This window comes from Callorhinchus milii, unplaced genomic scaffold (genome assembly GCF_018977255.1).
Source record: "Callorhinchus milii isolate IMCB2004 unplaced genomic scaffold, IMCB_Cmil_1.0 Scaffold22, whole genome shotgun sequence".
Lineage (NCBI taxonomy): Eukaryota > Metazoa > Chordata > Chondrichthyes > Chimaeriformes > Callorhinchidae > Callorhinchus > Callorhinchus milii.
The window spans coordinates 7,266,233-7,285,797 of record NW_024704763.1 but is presented as its reverse complement, the minus strand read 5'-3'; positions in this window follow the sequence as shown (position 1 = coordinate 7,285,797).

Sequence of the window (19,565 nt, the reverse complement as noted above, 5' to 3'; positions counted from 1 at the left end):
CGCGCTGGGCGGGGTCCCGGAGCGCTTCGCGAGCGTCAGCTCCGGCGCCTGGCCCTGAAGGAACAAACGCTCCCGGTGCTGATCAGCAACAACAACGACATTACATTTATAGAGCGCCTCACACTTCGGGAGGTCGTCCCAAGGCGCTGGACAGTCAGGGGTCAGGATCTGAGCATGGGGCTAGGGGTGGGTTAGGGGTGAGGGAAGGCAGGGAGGTGGGAGGGTGACCGATGGCACAATCAAAGAGGAGGGTCTTGAGACCAGCCTTGAAGGAGGCGAGGGAGGAAGCGAGGCGAGGGGGCCGTGGGATGGAGTTCCTGAGTGTGCGAGAGTACACGAGCTGCAGAGTTTTGGATGATCTGCAGCTTGTGAAGGGAAGAGTTGGGAAGGCCGATGAGGAGGGAATTTCCATAATTGAACCTTGATGTGACATCCAGTGGAGTCCTGTAGCTCAGTGGTTGAGCACTCGCTTTGCAAGCTAGAGACCTGAGTTCAATTCCAGGCAGAGGGCGAAACCTTGGGCAAGTTTCCTTACTCCACACAGAGCCTAATAATAATCCCTCCAAAACCAAAAACAATAATAAAATTGGTCATTTTCAATCCATGACTGTTTGTGGGACATTGCTGTGCGCAATTGGCTGCCGCGTTCGCCCACAAATATACAGTCAATTCACTTTACAGTGTGTTCTGTGAAGCGCTTTGGGACGTCCTCCCGACGTGAAAAGCGCTATATCAAATGCAAGGATTATTATTATTATATCCAAGAAATATACAAATATTTAATAGCTGTTGAGCAGGTATAAACAGTCTTCCTTAATTAAACTTCAATGGCACACTGATACAACCCACAGCAGTTGTCACCAATCTACCCAGACTTTTTCCAAGGCTGACCCCTCCCGACGTGAAAGGCACTGTACTAAATGTAAGGATTATTATTATTAACACTGATACCATTGAGCCCGACCAACGTTGAATTTAAGAATAACAATAATAATCCTTGCATTTGATACAGCGCTTTTCACATCTTCGAGACTTTTCAAAGCGCTTCACAGAATATACTGCACAGTTGCAATGACTGTGTATTTTGTGGGCAAAACACAGCAGCCAATTGGGCACGGTAGCGCCCCCACAAACAGTCGCGGATTGAAGTGACCGGTTTTAGTATTATTCTATCCCCCCCCACCCCCACTCCCGAGGGATTATTGTCAGCCGCATGTTGTGTGTGTGTGTGGAGTAAGGAAACTTACCCAAGGTTTCGCCCCCCCTGCCGGGAATCAAACCTAGGTCTCTTCGCTTGCGAGGCGAGTGCTCTAACCACTGAGCTACAGGACTCCACTTGCACATATACAGCGCCCTCCACGCAGGGTAGTGTCTCAGAGCGTTTAACAGTGGCAGAGCCTGGCTCCGAGCCGGGGGGATGGGAGAGATGGCCGTAAGCACGGTTGAAGAGGAAAGTTTTCAGGTGGGACTTGAAAGAGGGGAGAGAGGGTCAAGGAGGAGGGATTGAGGGAGAATGTTTCAGAGTTTCGGGGCGTAGTGGCTGAAAACATGAACTCCAATGGTGGGGCGGAGGGTGTGAGGGAAGAGCAGGAGGCCGGTGCCAGTCGAGCGGAGGCTTCGGTTAGTGAAATGGGGGAGTAAGGAGGTCGGAGAGGTATGGGGGCTGCCATAGAGTGAAAGGATTTGAACACGAGAGTGAGGATCTTGAAGTCGATCCGTTCGGTGTTGGGGAGCCAGTGGAGCCTGGGCCAGACCTGATGAGATGTGGGTACAGAGTTTGGTTTGGGTCAGTATGTGGGTGGCACTGAGTTCTGAATAAGCTGGATTTTGTGAATGGTGGAGCTGGGGAGACCAACAAGGAGTGCGTTGGAGGAAACCAAGCGGGAGGTGACAAACGCATGCATGAGGGTTTTGGCTGCATCCACACAGCCATGGAGCGAGTAATCAATTTTATCTGGGTGATTGTTGTCCATGACACCAAGAGAAACTGCCTTTTTTTTTAATGGAGCCACGGCACTATTTAACTTCCACCTGAACAAGTAAAACAGGAACTAGGTTTAAGGTCCTTCACTCATTGCTACTCTACTCCAACCCATATTCTGGAATGTGACCAATTCTTATATAATTTTCCTTCAGGTAACTTGTGTGGTAGCTTTATGGAATGTTGTTTGATGCAGACACATCATAATAATAATAATAATCCTTGCATTTGATATAGCGCTTTTCACGTCTTCTAGACGTCCCAAAACACTTCACAGAATATACTGTAAAGTGAATTGACTGTATATTTGTGGGCGAACGCGGCAGCCAATTGCGCACAGGAGTGTCCCACAAACAGTCGTGGATTGAAAATGACCAATTTATTATTTTTTTGGTTTTTTTTGGAGGGATTTCTCAAAGCGCTTCACAAAATTTTTACCTGTGTGTAAAACTCATACCGAAGAACCCACATCCCGATTCCACAGAGGGTTTAAGATGCTTTGGCAAAGTGAAAAATGTTGGATCACACAAGAGCATCATTTGATCTCATCCTCAAAGACTGTGGATTTGCAGGCAAACACAACCGTCAATTTCCACACAGCCATGAAGTGAGTGATCCAATTTTATCCGATGGATTGTTGGCTGGGAGAAACTCCCTTCTCTTTTCAAAAGCGCTACAGGAACTTTCACATCCACCTGAACAGGCAGACGGGACTTTGGTTTAATGTGTCATCCGAAAATCACTCATCTGTTACAATCCTAACAACAACAATCTTTGCTCTCTTCGTGGTGCATTTCACATCAGGAGGACACCTCAAAGGGTCTAGGATTTTCTGCCAAGTGCAGCGGCTTGTGTATATTCTGTAAGGGAACGTGGCAGCCATTCTGTGGGCAGCAATGCCCACAAACAGCCAGTTGTTCTACTGGAGGGTGGGTGGGGGAGGGATCTCTTACTGGCCATAACTCTATTATTATTATTCAGTCACCTTCCTATCGACTACCATGTTCGGGCCCACAATAAGGTGGGTGATAGAGAGGTGACTGACTAATAATAAGACCTGTGCTTCCACCAATTGTAGGCGCAGGTCTTGAGCAGCAGCTGACGACCCACAAACAGTCGTGGATTGAGTGACCAAATTTTAAATCTTTACAAAATTAAAAAAACAGCGTTTGAGACACTTTGGCAAAGTGAAAAGCCTTCGATCACACGAGGGCTTCATTTTATCTCGTCCTCAACAGGCATCCTCTGCATCATGCGGAGCTGACATCTGACCCAATGAGCCATACTTGAGTTCCACCACCACTTAATGGCCCAGTCTGCGGCGAGGAAGTGACCTCACTACTTCTCACCACCTCCCAGTTCGGCATAAATACTTTCTGATACAGGTCCTGAAGTTGTTCTTTGCAACCCAAAATCAGTGTGATCTTGTTCTTTTACTATTCTGACTTGCTCACTCTGATTTGGATACTCTTAAGATTGGGGATGGGTTTCCGCATGTGTCAGACACCAGAGGAAAAACTGCAAGAGAATGTATTTTCTTAACTCAGTCTTGTTAAGGCTCTGGTATGAATAGGTGCGATAAATGTATGCTGCTCTCTCCGACCTCTATTTACATCCGTTACAAAGAGCTATCCTTGCAATGGAGAGAGAGCATTGTGTTTGTGTTTAAACTAGATTGGGGGGCAATTCACACCCTGTGGGAATTTTTGCTCCGGTCATTGTTGGCTTTGCAAATCTCGTATTACAATGGGTTTCAAGGAAACTTCTACTCCTTGAAGATGGATTGCCTCCTGCCTTGTGGGGGGTGGGGGGGAGGTGGGAAACAACAAAGACTAAGTGGAACATAATCCAAGCCTCCAAGCACAGAGAGAGAGAAAAATCCTTTATGTGAAGGGCACTTCCCCAGCTGCCAGCAAAATAACACATTTCATCCAAATCAAACCATCTGGTTAATGTCATTTCATCACTTTCTTTCGTATTCTAACTAAACCGTGTTGAGTCAGACAGAAGTTTCATGACTCGACACGGGGCAGATGTCGCCCTTCGTATGAGACGTCAAAACCAAAGGTCCCATCTGCCTGTTCAGGGGAACATTAAAAGATCCCGCGGCACTATTCGAAAAGAGAAGGAGGTTTCTTCCGGTTCAGGTTTTTCTGGCCAACGATCTCCCAGATAAAATTGGTCATTTGCTTAATGGCTGTTTGTGGGACATCACTGTGCACAAATTGGCTGTGGCGTTTCACTGCCTGCTTACATGACCAAGTGCTTCGCAGCAACGTTGAATCCATCCTCAGTCCCTCAACTGCTGCCTTGGTTTTATTGAATAGTGCTCCGGCATTGTAGCTGATCAGTTTAAACACAGATCATAGGAGCCCTGTAGCTACAACAACAACAAAAACGTGGATTTATACAGCGCCCTCCACGCCGGACGGCATCTCAGAGCGCTTTACAGTTTACGATCCCGGGACCGAGCCAAGGGGAGGGGTGGAAAAGTAGCTCAGTGGTTAGAGCACTCGCCTTGCAAGCGAGAGACCTGGGTTCGATTCCCAGCAGGGCGAGATCTTGGGCAAGTTTCCTTACTCCACACCCCTGATAATAATAAGTCCTCAAAAAAAAATTGCTCACTTCAATCCACGATTGTTTGTGGGACTGCTGTGCTCAAATGGCTGCCACGTTTCGCCCACAAATATACAGTCAATTCACTTTACAGTATACTCTGTGAAGAGGTTTGAGACGTCTAGATGATGTGATGAGGCGCGATATTAAATGCAAGGATTATTATCACTATTATTATGTTGTGACCCAGCACTGGACTTCTTTTGTCTCAGTCCAAACAAAAATCTTTTCTTGGGTGAGTCAGCTGTTAAAGTTCATCTGCCCTTGGGCGCTTTGGGTCAATGTGCTTTCATTGAAGCAAGTTATCCTCCCCCACTGAGAGAATTCCAGCCTTTGTGTGCTCTTTCAATTGTCTGGCTAATCCTATGCATTGGTTATATCGCACATTTAGCAGTCATTTAGCTTGTCTGCCCACACATTCTGGAACTCTATCTCGCAATCCCTCCACCTCACCCTCTCTTTGCATCCTGTCTAAAGACCTTCCTCTTCAACTGTGCCTTTGGCCACCATCCCACCCTCACTCCCCTTGCCCTCCACCCCTCCTGACCCAGTTTGGGTCCAAAATCCCCGGATTGTCCAACTCCCTGGGACGTCTTTCCGACATGAAAGACGCTGTACAGGTGTAATTTGTTGTTTTTGTTGATTCATCACAATTTTGAGAGCAATCCAGTTCCAGTTGCACACAGTGCAAACAACAACAAATTCCATTTGTATAGCGCCTTTCCTGTCGAGAGGATGACCCAAGGTGAACAGAGTCTAGGACACTCCAATTCATCCTGGAGCCTCGATCCTAACAATCCCTGGAGGTCATGGCTTCAGGAGGGATATTGATCGCACACACTGCAGGAAGTCAGAGTGTCCTGTTCTGCGGAGATGGATCTGTCCTTACGAAGAGCAAAGGAACCACCTTGAGCTGTGGTCACCAAGGTCAGCTCTGTCGGAGAGGCAATCCGATCACCTGACTTGCTCCAGAATGCGCCACAACCACTTTTGAAGGTTAGGGCCCATATTTGGTTTGCTGAGGAAGGAATGCAGGAATGGGGGCCTGGGAGTGGGGGCGGAGTAGGTAACCCAAGTTTCCGTTTGTAAAAAGTGGTTGGTTTAATTCTGCTTCGGAAAACCCTGTTCACCAAAACAATTGGACACTGAGAGCAAAATTAGGGTTGCATTTGGTCCAAAATTCTGATTGATCCTTCTTGCCGTTATTTCGTACCAGAGTTGCTGTCTCAGCAACAACAACTTGCATTTATATAGCGCCCTTCGTGCTGGATAGCATCACAGCGTCAGGTCTGGTGCCTCGTGCTAAAGGAACACTACCAGTGCTGATCAACAAATATTCTGAAATGCTGTATTCTGCCCAGCGCCTTGGGAAGTCCTCCCGATATGAAAGGCACTATATAAATGTAATCTTGTTGTTGTTAATGGCTGTTAAATGGGTGTAACCAGTCCTCCTTAACTAAACTTCACTGATATGACCCACAGCAGTTGGTAGCAATCTGCCCAGAATTTTTCCAAGGCTGACCGTAAAACACCCAGTCCCTCCATTTTATAGCACACCTATGAAACACTTTGTTCTCCTGACGTGAAAGGCACTGTACTAAATGTAAGGATTATTATTATTAACAACGATACCATTGAGCCTGACCAATGTTAAACTTAATAATAATAATCCTTGTATTTGATATAGCGCTTTTCATGTCTTCAAGGCGTCTCAAAACTCTTCACAGAATAAAGTGAATTGACAATTTTGGGCAAAATGCAGCAGCCAATTGTGCACAGCAATGTCTCACAAACAGTCGTGGATTGAATGACCAAATTACAATTTTTTTCTTAAGGGATTATTATGTCTTCAAATCCCTCCACTCCTCTACACTCCCCTACCTCTCTGACCTCTCTCCTCAAAACAGTGTCTGTTGCCTTCGTTCCTCTGGGTCTAGCCTCCTCCTTGTCCCCCGAGTCCTCCGCTCCACTTAGCCACTATGCCCCGAGGTTCTGGAACTCCCTTCCTCACTCCCTTCGCCTCGCTCCCTCTCTTCCTATTTTCAGGTCTCTGCTGAAGACCTTTCTTTTCGACCGCGCCTTTGGTCACCTTCCTCTGGTTCGGACCCGCGATCCATTACTGTGAAGCGCTCTGAGACGTCGTCCGGAGTGGAGGGCGCTAGATAAATCCAAGTTGTTGTTGTTGTTGTTATTATCAGGCGTGTGGAGTAAGGAAACTTGCCCAAGGTTTCGCCCTGCCAGGAATCGAACCCAGGTCTCTCACTTGCGAGGCGAGCGCTCTAACCATTGAGCTATACTACTTGGTGCCAGGCTAGTTCAGTTGGTTGCGCTCTCTGTGAGTTCAATCCCCACATCAGTATTTGACCTCACGGACCAGGCTGAGACCGCAGTACTGGGATATGTGCTTCATTGTGGGCAAGGGCCATCCTTCAGAAGCGATGATGAATGGAGATCCCACCCACCTGCTCAGATGGATGTTAAAGATACAACTCAAAAGGAAAAGACCAGTAATTTGGCCAACTATCGTCCAGATAAATTGATCATTCACTTCACAGCCATTTGTGGGACCTGGATATGCAAATGGTTGAAGCAAGCGCAAAATATCCCTTCAAGAGTTAAAGGACAATTGAGAAAAAACCAAAGAGATAGACAGGAAGTACAAAAGGGCAATGGGAGAGGAACAAATTGGTATGATTACAATTAATGGATTGGAGTGCTTTGAGTTGAGAATAATAATAATAAAGAATAAAGAATAAATAAGTTTACCAACATGCCTGGGGATTGAGTTGAGTATCATTACATAAAGAAGGGATAGAGGGAGATGCAATTGGCCCAGGAGAACTGATCAGTGGGTTGAGGAGTGGGAGGATGAGGAGATCAGTGGGTATGAAGATTTCCAGTGGGTCCAAAATTGTTTTGGTGAGCGGGGTTTTCCTAAGTCGAATTAAACCAAATGCCTTTCCACAACCGGTACTGTCTGATCTTCGAACCTTGGACCTGGATGACCCTGTGAGAATGATTTGATGTTACAGTTATAGGAATGATGTAAAATGGTGGGAATTACAGTATCATTACAACACATGCTTCAGGTCAGCTTTTGTGTCATACAATGGACTGACTGTGTAGCAATGTTGGAAACCCTTCAGGGCAGACTAAAGTTTCTGATGCCAAGTCAATCCTAAGAACACCCAGTAAATAAAAGCCTTGTGCTAACTATGCTTAGCAGAGAGGCACGGATGGGAGAGGAGGAGGTAGCAGCAGTTCAAACATGAGACAGGGTTCTCAATGCTGATCGCCAGCCAGTGATTCCAGCGAATGTGAGCTGCCAAGTCAGGGCATGGTGGAGCTCAGCTGTTATGTGCCTCATTGCATAACAGTTTGCCAGCACTAAATGCCTCGACTCACACAAACCTATGCAAGGATCAGCAAGTTGCTGTCTCTCCTGGCAATGTACACCTATGTGCACTGCCTTTGGAAGAAAGGAAATAGGGAGGGGGGCAGTGGGGAGAAATTCAAACTATTTTGTTCGGTAGTTTATTATTTATTTTGGCCAGCCGGGTGTCTGACACATGCGGAAACCCGTCACACTGCTTCAGGGTCTCTTCCAAATCCAGACTGAGAGCTGCACATCTGCATGCTATTTCCGTAGTTTATTTGCATTTTGTCTGTGGATTGAGGAACGGAATAAGATCAAATGACAACGAGGAAAGATCGAGATCTAAGCGAGCTTTTATGTTTGCAATTTCTGCTGTTAAAAATATTACTTCCTGGTAGCTTACTGACTGCTCAATGGCGGATTAATAATAATAATAATCCTTGCATTTGATAGAGCTCCTTATCAAGTCACTGAGATATCTCAAAACTCAATGTACTGTAAAGTGGGTTGACTGTATATATTTTGAGGAACCGCAGCAGCCAGTTGCGCACATCAGTGACCCACAAATCATTGTGGATTGAATGACCAAATTATTTTTCATTTATTTATTTTCTGGATTCACCAGCTGTGTAGCGCTAGGTCACCTGGGTTCAAAGGCCAGTCCGTGCTTCTATTTTTTGAACATTATCGTGGGATCCTCAACGTCCACCTTGAAACAGACAGACGGAATGTTGGTTTTAACATCTCACCTGAAGAACGGCACCTCTGGCAACGCAGGGCTCCCTGAGCACAACTGTTCTCCATCTCGTGTCTTCTGTACACTCAGACACAGAGGTAGAACAAGCGGAGTAAGCGGACAGTAAATATAGATTCATACAACCCACATGACCTTCTTAAGCCACAAACAAGAGGATTATATCATAATAGTATCCAGGTACGGTGATCAAGCGAACTGAATAATTTATCAATGTAATAAATAAAGTCACATTTTATTAATAAAAAAGCAGGGAGAAATTTCTGAAAGGCTGAAACTATTGAAAACTTCAGGTATCTCGATAATGGATATCCTGTTCCGTCCTTTACTGTGGATGCAGCAGTCACATTAACATAGACAGTCACAACTTGTGTATAGAGACAAAAACTATTCAGAAAACTGAAATGTAAACCAATTTGGAAATATTTGCTTCTCAGATGAAATGTTCTGATTTGGTTCTGTTAGCCACAGTGCAATAATGATTTTTTATATATATATTATAAAATAACGCTGTCTGTTTTAAAGCCTTCTAAGATGTATCAGTGGCATGCGTTAAAGAGAGAGAAACACACCGTGTACTTACTCTTTGGCAGAACTTGCTGCGGTGCCCATCCCACACTAGAAATGAATTGTTCTTAGATTTCTTTCCCCCTTGAGGAATTAGAAGATGGAACACCTTTTCTAAACAAACATGCCATCGAAGAGTGGATTTGCAGGCACACAGCAATGTAAGTTAGTGTGGAGCAGGCCGGTTGATATTCACCAGCCAAAATAATCCACTTTGGGTGCATCAATTAACACGTGTCAATCACTACGCAAGGGTTATCTGACAGTCTTCCCGACCAATTGTGAAGGCCACAAGGGAATCTAACCTGCTGGGCTTTCAGATCGATTGGCTGGCTTCGGCAGGTGCTCCTTTTGCCTTGTAGGACGTTACCAATCTTTCTTGTGACTTGCTCGCTGAACCCTGCCAGATCTGCTTTCTCCAACAAGATCGCGGCAGCAGTTGCACGGACTGAGTATTTGTTAGGCGAACATAGCAGTCAAGTTGCACACAGCAATATCTCACACACAGCCATGAAGTTAATGATCAATTTTATCTGGGGGAATGTTGGGAGAAATTCACTTCTCTTTTTGATTTGCGCCCCAGGATCTTTAACATCCACCTGAACAGGCAGACGGACCTCAGTTTAATGTCTCGTCGAAGGAACGTCCAACAATGCAGCGCTCCCCCAAGACTGCACTGGGGTGTCAGCCTAGACTGTGAGTTTCAAATCCTAATGTGGGGCTCGAACCTGCAACCTTCTGACTCAGAGGCAAGTGCTCCGATTGAGCCAGGCTGACTCTACATATCCTCATAAATTTGTTGTTGAGAACTTATTCATGAGTACAGTCATTTATATGGAGATAATATCTCAGAGGGAGGCTGGGGCAATGGCACAGAGCCATTTGAAGGTTAGGTTATTTAGGAAAATGTCTCAAAGCACTTTGCAGAGTCAGAGTGGAAACTCAAACCATGGGTCTGTTTGTGCGCGGGACAGATGCGATATTGGGCGGTAGGTGCAGTCAAAGCGATGGGTTTCTAGACAGGTTTTAAAGCAGTGGTGGAGGGAAGTTGCGAGAGAGTGTTCCAGAAAGCATTAGTAAAGTGACTAAAAGCTCACCCACTGATGGAGAGGGCGGGGTTGCAGGTGACATGAAACATGCCTGAGTAGCAGTCGGAATAGGACCACAGGAGATAACAGATAATTAGAGAGAAGGTGGGGCAATGGAGTGGAGACATTTGTAGGTAAGAATGAGGATCTTAAAATCAATGCACTGAGTAATAAGAGAGGCAGTGGTGTCTGGGGCAGGAAGGAGGTGATGGTTTTGGACAGGGTGCAATGGGCACTCAAACTCAGAATAGATGATAGGTTTCTAGATGTGGAGCTAGGAACACCAGCCATAATATGCTGTTGGTGCCTTCAAAGGACAATCTCTTATTGTAATATTATATTCTATCTTTAATAATAACTTTAATTAACCTAATTCCCTTTTAAATGCAAATGTCTCAACTTCAATTGCCACTTGTACTAACATGCTGTTGACCCTTTGTGTAAAAGATGTTGTCTGACCTACTGGTATGCTTCAAGTAAGACTGCAGAGCTCCGTACATCTGCACCCCATATAACCGCAGGTTCACACCAAACCTGACAAAGCAGAGGCCATGCTGAAAGTTTGTGGACTCAATCTTTCATAGCACTCATTGTCATTTGTAGGAATTGTTCACCCGGTGCCTGTCTGAGCCATCAACGTGAAGTACAAGTTATTCATTCAGAGATCTGGTACAATCATAGTACAGAGGGAAAGTGCGTCCGAGAGACAGATGGAGAGTGTCAGAATGACGGACAGACCAGTGATAGTTTTGGAGAGACAGAGACAAATAGAGATTCAGACAGTCAGACGCAGAAAAATATCCGAGAGAGAGAACATATCAGAGAGATAGAGTGCCAGAGAAACAGAACGAGTGTTGGAGTGACAGAGACACAAAGACGGACAGAAATAATCAGACAGTCAAATAGAGAGAATGTGTCAGAGAGAGAATCAGTAGATAGAGAGAACATGCCAGCGACAGAGAGAGTCGAGATAGTGAGAATCAGAAAGTCCAAGAGAAAGAGTCAGAGACTTGAATAAGAAAGGAACTGTACTGACAGCATCACTTCCGATGGAAAGGATTGTAGTCAGTGCTGTAACCAATTGTACTTTTGTGATATCCACAATTTTCTTATGTTGAAAGAAGTCGGTCCCAGTTAATACAAGTTATTATATACTGAAGTCTTGAGTTCATGCCCAATTGTTGCAGATTCAATAACCGCTGGACATAATTCATTGCTATTTATCTTCTCAAAATCTTTCACAGTTTTAAACAGGTTTATTATGGCCTCTTTTGCTCCTGCTTTGCCTCAGTGAACACAGCCCCAGTGTTCTAAGTCTTTTGTCCCCTCTCGTTCCTGGGATCATCCAAGTTCTTTCATAAGACTGATCTGTCTCAGGGGCACACAGTTGCCTGATAACAACAACAACAACTTGCATGTATATAGCACCCCTCACACAGGGTAGCATACTAGTGCGCTTGACAGTGGTGGAATATGGGTAAGAGAGAGGTGACCTGATTTATTCCTGAAGCTCTTTGTTGTGCCCAGTATCTCACTTAAGCAGAATTACCTTAGATAGCTCCGCTGGTCCTCTGCTCTATCTCTTCCGGCTCTTTGTAAGATAATTTCAGCACAGAGTAGGGCAGAGTATTCTAAACCCTTGTTAGCCACTTCAGATTGTAGGGCAACTGCAGCTCTGCCCACAGTCAGAATTAGATGTTAATTCCGATAAGACTGAATGCTATTAGGTGCATTTAATTCTTAAAGTGTGAACGTAAGTACCACTGTGACCTCAAACTTGGGGTAGCGGCTGACAAATTTTGACCTTCCAAATATGGTAGCTGTCCCATTTCCCTGATTAAAAATTATTCAATGAAAAAAATAAACACTTATCGACAAATAATGCTGATAAAATGAAACGCTTCAAGGTTCAAACACGTACAAACCGTTTCCAAAACTTTATTCATGCCCTTCGCAAAGTGATGTCTGAGGCACACGGGAAGGGATGTTAGCCACATTTCCTGTGCACTGTGGGAACCTGATGAAACCTGATGTTAGCCTTTTTTTGCACAAGAATTCAACTAGTCAGCACCAAGAGCCTGGACACTGGGCGTCCAGCTAGTGCATGGCCTTGGGGATCCAAGCACTATAAACAAGGCAGCGCCTATCACTATAGTGGGGTTCCCCTGTACTCAGCAGTAACATAACACTGATCACGCAGCAGATCTCCCGAATGTCCTAGAGAAGGGAATTCCTCCTGGTGTTCTGGCCAACAAACCTCCATATAAAATTGATCATTCACTTCATGGCTAATTGTGGGCACTGTGTATTGGCTGCTCTGCATGCCCCCGCAAATACACGGTCACCACACTTTACGCAAACTTTGTGAAGCACTTTGAGATGTTCTTGACATCATAGGCTCGATACAAATGCAAGGATTAGGATTAATAGTGGGTAAGACCATTTACTGGTGAAGCTTCATGCCTTGCAGATTTGGAGGTTGCAGGTTCTGAACTGATGTGTTACTGAGGTAGATAATCTCAGCTGTGAAAGCGGACATGATAAGGTTATAATATGCAAGGATTATTATTATTATTATTGCTGTGTTCCCCACCAACACACACAACACAAACGCAGTAAGTGAAACTATCTGAAAGTCTGTCTCTCCGTGGTTATAGCCAGCTCACGATCACTGACGAGCGTGACTTTGTTACACATAAGTATAGAGTATAAAAGAAAGTTTTAAAGAGCAGATATTTACAAAATAGTGCAGATCAGTGCACTCTGCATAGCTTGCTTAAAGATAGAGATTGTATATTTACCCACAATTTTACAGTAAGTAGTGTGTTCATAATAATAATTATGCTTGAATATGATGTAGTTCCTTTTCTTGTCTTTGTGACATTTCAAAGTGCTTCACAGTAAGGTGAAATAACTGTGTTTTGTGGGTGAACGTAGCAGCCAAATGTGCACAGCAATGTCCCACAAAAGGCTTTGAAGTGAATGTCTGAGTTTTTATTTGGGGGATTATTGGCCAGTAAACTGGAGGAGAGAGAGAGATACTACCTTCACTTTTCGAATAGCACCTCGAGAGATCTTCAACATGAAAACGAACAAAACCTGGGTTCTGGGATAATTGAGATTTTGAACTGAACTGATCTGGGAAAGGACTCCCTCTTCTGGTGAGGAAAGCGGAACAATATTATTGTACACGAAGAAAACACAAAACATTGCAGATGCCGGAAATCTGAAACAGAGAGAGCTGGGAAAACTCAGCATCTATGGAGAAAGGAAAGTGAGTCAACGTTTCAGGTCCACGACCCTTCGTCAGAACCTGACGAAGGGTCGTGGCGAAGGGTTGTGGATCTGAAACATTGACTCACTTTCCTTTTTNCATAAATGCTGCCTGACCTGCTGAGTTTTTCCAGCTCTCTTTGTTTTTATTTTTGTTATTGTACTAGTATGTTTCCTAGTAACTTGTGTTACACCCACATAATCTTGTCCATTAAAAAAAGCTGTACGGGAACAGGAAAGTCAGAGTCAGCTCTAGCATGGTTCTGATTTGTTCAGGGATCATTCAAGGAAAGACAAATGCTGTACCTATTTCTGTAACATTGCCAATGTCTATCAGTGCTGCTTTGTTTTATGTTTTGCAACAACTGGTTAATCCTTCTGGGCGGGAACATTGGTTTTACAACACAACTATAGGTGTGACATATTGAATGAGAACAAGGGCCTAAGCTCTCCTACGGTGTGTGATTAAAAACAGAAGTCGCTACGAACACTCAGCAACACGTGTATGGGAGCCTGTAGTCCTTTCGTTGGAACTTGTGTTAAGTTCTGACAAAAGGTAATCGTCCTGAAACTCTAACCCACTTTCCTCTCTCCGTAGATGCTGCTGAGTGCTCCCAGCGACTTCTGTTCCCAGCGACTTCTGTTTTTATTTAGATTTCCAGCATCAGCGGTATTTTGCCTTTTGTTTTCATTGTGTGTCAGCCTGGCTCAGTTGATAACTCTCGCCTTCTAGTGTTCAAGCCCCATGTCGGCCCTCTGACCTCAGGCTGGGCAGGCTGACACTCTAGTGCTGTGCTGGTGGCGTACTGCTTAGCTGGATGTCCAGTCCTTTGGCTGAGACGTGAAAGCAAGATCCGGTTGAAGTGGACGTTAGATATCCCGTGACATGGTCCTGTCTGTCCAAAGATCCCCCAAATAAAACTGATCAATAACTCAATAATAATAATAATAATGATAATAATCCTTACAATTTGTACAGCACTTTTAAAGTGTAGATACTGTGTATTTTGTAGGAAAACGTACCGCACCCAGCAAAGTCTCACAAACAGCCATGAAGTGAATGACGAATTTTATTTGGGGGATTGTTGGCCAGGACATGAGGAGAAATTACCTTCTCTTTTCCAACAGTGCCATGGGATCTTTAAATTCTACCGGAACAGGCAGACAGGACCTCAATCTCTTTCGAAGGACAGCACTTCAAACAATGTAGTGTTCCCCCAGAACATCATCTGGTTGTCAGCATAGACGATACGAGTTTCAAGTCCTAACTTGTGGCTATTTATGGCACTTTGCTGTTCTCAAATTAGCGTCTATGTTTGCTTACAAAATACACAGTCACTACATTTTATAGTATATCCCGTGAAGCACTTTCGGACATCCTGCTGATGTGAAAGATGCTACATCAAATGCAAGGAATATTTTTTTATCATTAATAAGGCATTTGATTACGTCTTTCCTTCCTGCCGTTGTACAATTCCAAGGGCACCAGGTGTTCTCCAGTGTCTCTCTCCAATGGGCATTGCTCATATGTTGGAAGACTACTCAACCCCAGGGGGGGGGGGGGGGGTTGCAACACAGCTGAGCCCACTCCTATTTTTACCCAACATCTGTCAATATGTATATTCCAGCTCAATTGCAATGGGAAGGGGAATCCCTGACCGATGTTTCTTTCTCCCAATCTCAGGTGCCACCAAGACCATTTATAGCACCATTTTTTTTCTAACCCACCTAAGACAATCTAATAATAATCCTTTTATTTGATATAGCGCCTTATCAGGTCTTCGAGGCCCCTCAAAGCGCTTCACAGAATATAAAGTAAATTGGCTGTATATTTTGTTGGCGAAATGCAGCGGCCAATTGTGCACAGCAGTGTCCCACAAACAGTCATGGGTTGAGTGACCAATTTATTATTATTATTTGGTTTGAAGGGATTATTACAACATTTCGCTCTGCCAGGAATCGAACCCAGGTCCTCTCGCTTGCGAGGCAAGCCCTCTAACCACTGAGCTACAGGACTCCAATATCTAATGAAGCAGATATTGACCTGGAAGCTTCCCAGCCTGTGTAAATCAATACTGCATTTGGCCATGTCTTTTCTAACTGAGCTATCAAAGTCAGGTGGATCAGTGCTCAATTATTTTGGTCAGCCAGGTGTCTGATACATGTGGAAACCCATCACCATGTTTACGAGTATCCACAGCAAACTGGGATTTCCATGCATCTCACCTGCACATGGAAATCCCAGATATATTGCTGGAATGGAATGCGCACTCTCTCCCTGGAGAGACTCATCTTGCTTTCCTAATTCCAGAACGTATCAGGCGCAGGTTTGCAGTTGCCAAGGCTTGGGGATCCCAGAGTGTGCGTTGTGGCACTGCTGGAGTCTAACCAGCTAAAACCGCCATTGATGCTGCTGTTTTGCAAACTTTCCCACTGCTTGGCCAAACAGAACACCCCTACCCAGTAGGGCTCTGGTTTGCAGGGTTAACAAGAGCTGAGTGGGATGATTTTCTGCCGCCAGTGACTGGTCAGCCCTTCCACTGATCCATGTACTTGAACTTCTTTCTAACACAACAACGACTTATACTTTCATGTAAGATAATGTGTTGAAGCTCTTCACAAGGATAGTGTGGAAATCCATGCAAGGTGGGAGGTGTTGGGGAGGGAGGGTGATGTAAGATTTAGGGTAGTGTCAAAGAGGTAGGTTTTAACCAAGGTTTTGAAAACAGGTGATTGAGTGAGTTAGAAGGGATTTTACCAATGAGTTCCAGAGAGTGGGGCAGAGCGTTTGAAATCTCAGCTGTAGTTGGTGGAATGGAAGTGAGAAGGATATACACAGTAGGTCTGAGAGTGTGGAGTAAAATAAGTGTGGAATAAAAACACCCCTTATGTTAGATGGGTTTGTAAAGTATCTCACTCTCTGCTTCATCATGAATCTCCTTCCAACAGTTATATGACTCTGATATTGACAGTTCTTCTCAACAACAAATTTGGAGGTATTTTGCTCTTGTTGTGAGCTTTACACATAATAAATTCATCCTTGCAGTTGATGCAGCTCCTTATCACATCACCGAACTGTGTCAAAGTGCTTCACTGGACTTACTGTAATGTGTAGTGACTGTGTATTTGTAGATGAATGCGGCAGCCAATTTGTGCACGACAATGTCCCACTAGCAGTCTTGAAGTGAATGAACAATTTTATCTGGGGAATTATAGGTCAGGATATTGGGAGAACCTCCTTTATCTTTTCGAATAGAGCTGTGGTTTTTGAATAGCTCCATATTTAATGTTTACCTGAACAGGGACCTCAGTTTAATATCTCCTCTGAAATATGCCATCGCTATATGAAATGCAAGGATCAATTATTATTATTATTATTATTTACAACAATTCAAGGACTGAGGTGCACTGCCAAACCCGACAATGGGATGGAATCAACAAGCTTCTGACTCAAGAGATAAGAGAGCTATTGACTGAATTTGGCTGACACCTTCGAATGGGAGAGTGCCTCTTTGGAGGTGACACAGGCTCCTGCGTCTATAATGAAGACCGCGATGAAACGAAAATTTCAACAGCTCCGTGTGACTGCTTTAAAAATATATCTGTCTTCATTAAATGTTTCTGCTTAGAGAAGCAGAGTCCCTTTATTGCCAAAAGCTTAAACTCAGACTCCTGTACTGCTGTCACAGAACTTCTAATTAGATTGCCTAGGTGCTGATTTAGTGTCAGAGGATGAGGGAATCAAGTCCTTATTTTTCTGTTTAAACAGGGCCAGCCAAGTAGATCTCATTGTAAAAAAAAGATTAAACAAAATACTCCACTTCCCACATTGCTTGGCTATGGAAGTCTAGCCTTTTGTAAACCTTTCACGTTGGATATTTTAAATAGTATTTCAAACACCGTTGGAATTATAAAATATTTTGGTATTGAAGTCAATTTAAAAACACTGCAATGTACTATCTTCAGGTGAGACATTAAACCGAGGTCCTATCTGGCTGTTCAGTGGGATATAAAAGATCCCATGGCACAACTGAAAAAGAGAAACAATCTCTTTCAATCTCTGGCTAAAAGTCCTAAAATAAAATTGCTCATTCACTTCTTTGCTGGCTGTAGGAAGGACAACGATGAGTGCAAATTGGCTGCCATAATCTCCTGCAAAATGCAGTCACTACGCTTCACGGTAAGAAAATGAAACACGTTGAGTACGTCCTCGTGACGTAAAAGGGGCTATATCAAATGCAAGGATTATTATTACTATTTTCTGACTGCTCAGGGAGGAATCCGTAGGAAAGAGGAGTCAAATAGCTTCAGGAGAGAAGAGAAGTGGAGGCCGTTTGACATAAGAAAACAAACTAATAAAGCCTAGGTGAATGAATTGAATGAGTGCTTTGTTTCTCCCTCCCTTATGTTAACTTGTACAGGGTATAGATTCATAGAATGTTATGGCACAAAAGGAGGCCATTCGGCCCATCGAATCTGTGCCGTCTCTTTGACAGAGCAAGTCACTTTCACCAATCACCAGCTTTCTCCCCATAACCCTGCAAACCCATCTTCCCCAGATACCTATCCAGTTCTCTCTTAAAAGGTGTTATCGAATCGGACTTCACTGCCCTTTCAGTCAGATCATTCCAAATTCGAACAAGTCGCTCGGTGAAAACATTTCTTCTAACCTCCCCTCTGCTTCTTTTGGCAGATATCTTAAGACATACCTACCAGCGGAAACAGCTTTTCCCTATCTCGCCTGTCGAAACCTTTCATGATCTTGAAGACCTCTATCAGGTCCCTGAGTAACCTTCTCTGCTCTAATGGGATAAAGTCCTAACTTCTCCAGCCTGTCCTCATAGCTAAGGTTCCCCATTCCTGGTATCATTCTCATGAATCTCCACTGCACTCTTTCCAGTGCCTTAATGTCCTTCCTGAACTAAGGTGCCCAGAACTGGACGCAGTACTCCAGCTGAGGCCTAGAGTGACAAATTCTGATGTAGCCAACAACAACAAAATTACATTTGTACAGCGCCTTTCACATTGAGAGGACATCCCAAGGTGCTGGACAGTCAGTGTTTCAGCCATTTAATGCACAGGACAAAACCTAAAAAGCACAGGCTCATGTACACCATCTGTGTTTTTACTCTGCAATTTAAAGTTCTCCCATTGCTGCTCCCGGCATATATGTGTGCATTCAAATTCGAAACAAGTTGTTCTTGTTCTTGCTTTGCCCTAGGCGATAAGATAAGTAAAGGTATTTATTTTCCATTTGCGCAATTGTATCTCTGAGATGGTACTTGTATAAGGAATAACTGGTACTCTGGTTAGAAGCAGGGGATGCCATAAAGGAGCAAGGGTGATATCGCAGGCAAGAAAGCACAGCTCGAATGGCTTGTGACCCCTAAAATGAGATTACAGCCATGATATTACTCTCTTGTAATTACCAATTCTCAATGGTTCCAGGAGAAAGGTACATACTCAGCACTATTAAAAGTCTCAAATACAATTTGTTTCCTTCTGACAAACAAATCAGTGGCAGCGCTGCTTAACACCTGAATAAGTAGCTTTTAGATTCCCAGTGATGGAAAGCCATAACGGCTGGTTAGGCACTAGGAGGCACATTGTGTCTATAACTATCGGAGATTTCAGAAGAAACTGCCAAGATGTGCATAACTTGAAAGATTTTCAATACACATCTTTCTTGAAGGCATAAAAATAGGGAATGTAGCCAGCTGAAGTTGACACTAGCTTCATTACCGAGCGGAGGAGAATAATGAGGTGAATGGAACAGTAAGTTTACGCATGGAATAAAGGTATCGAGTTTGTGTTGTATTTTAACGAATTTCATAATTCAGGAATCCAAGATTCAAACCACCAAATCCTCTTCTTATTTCGCAACTCCATTAGGAAATATAGCAACAAATA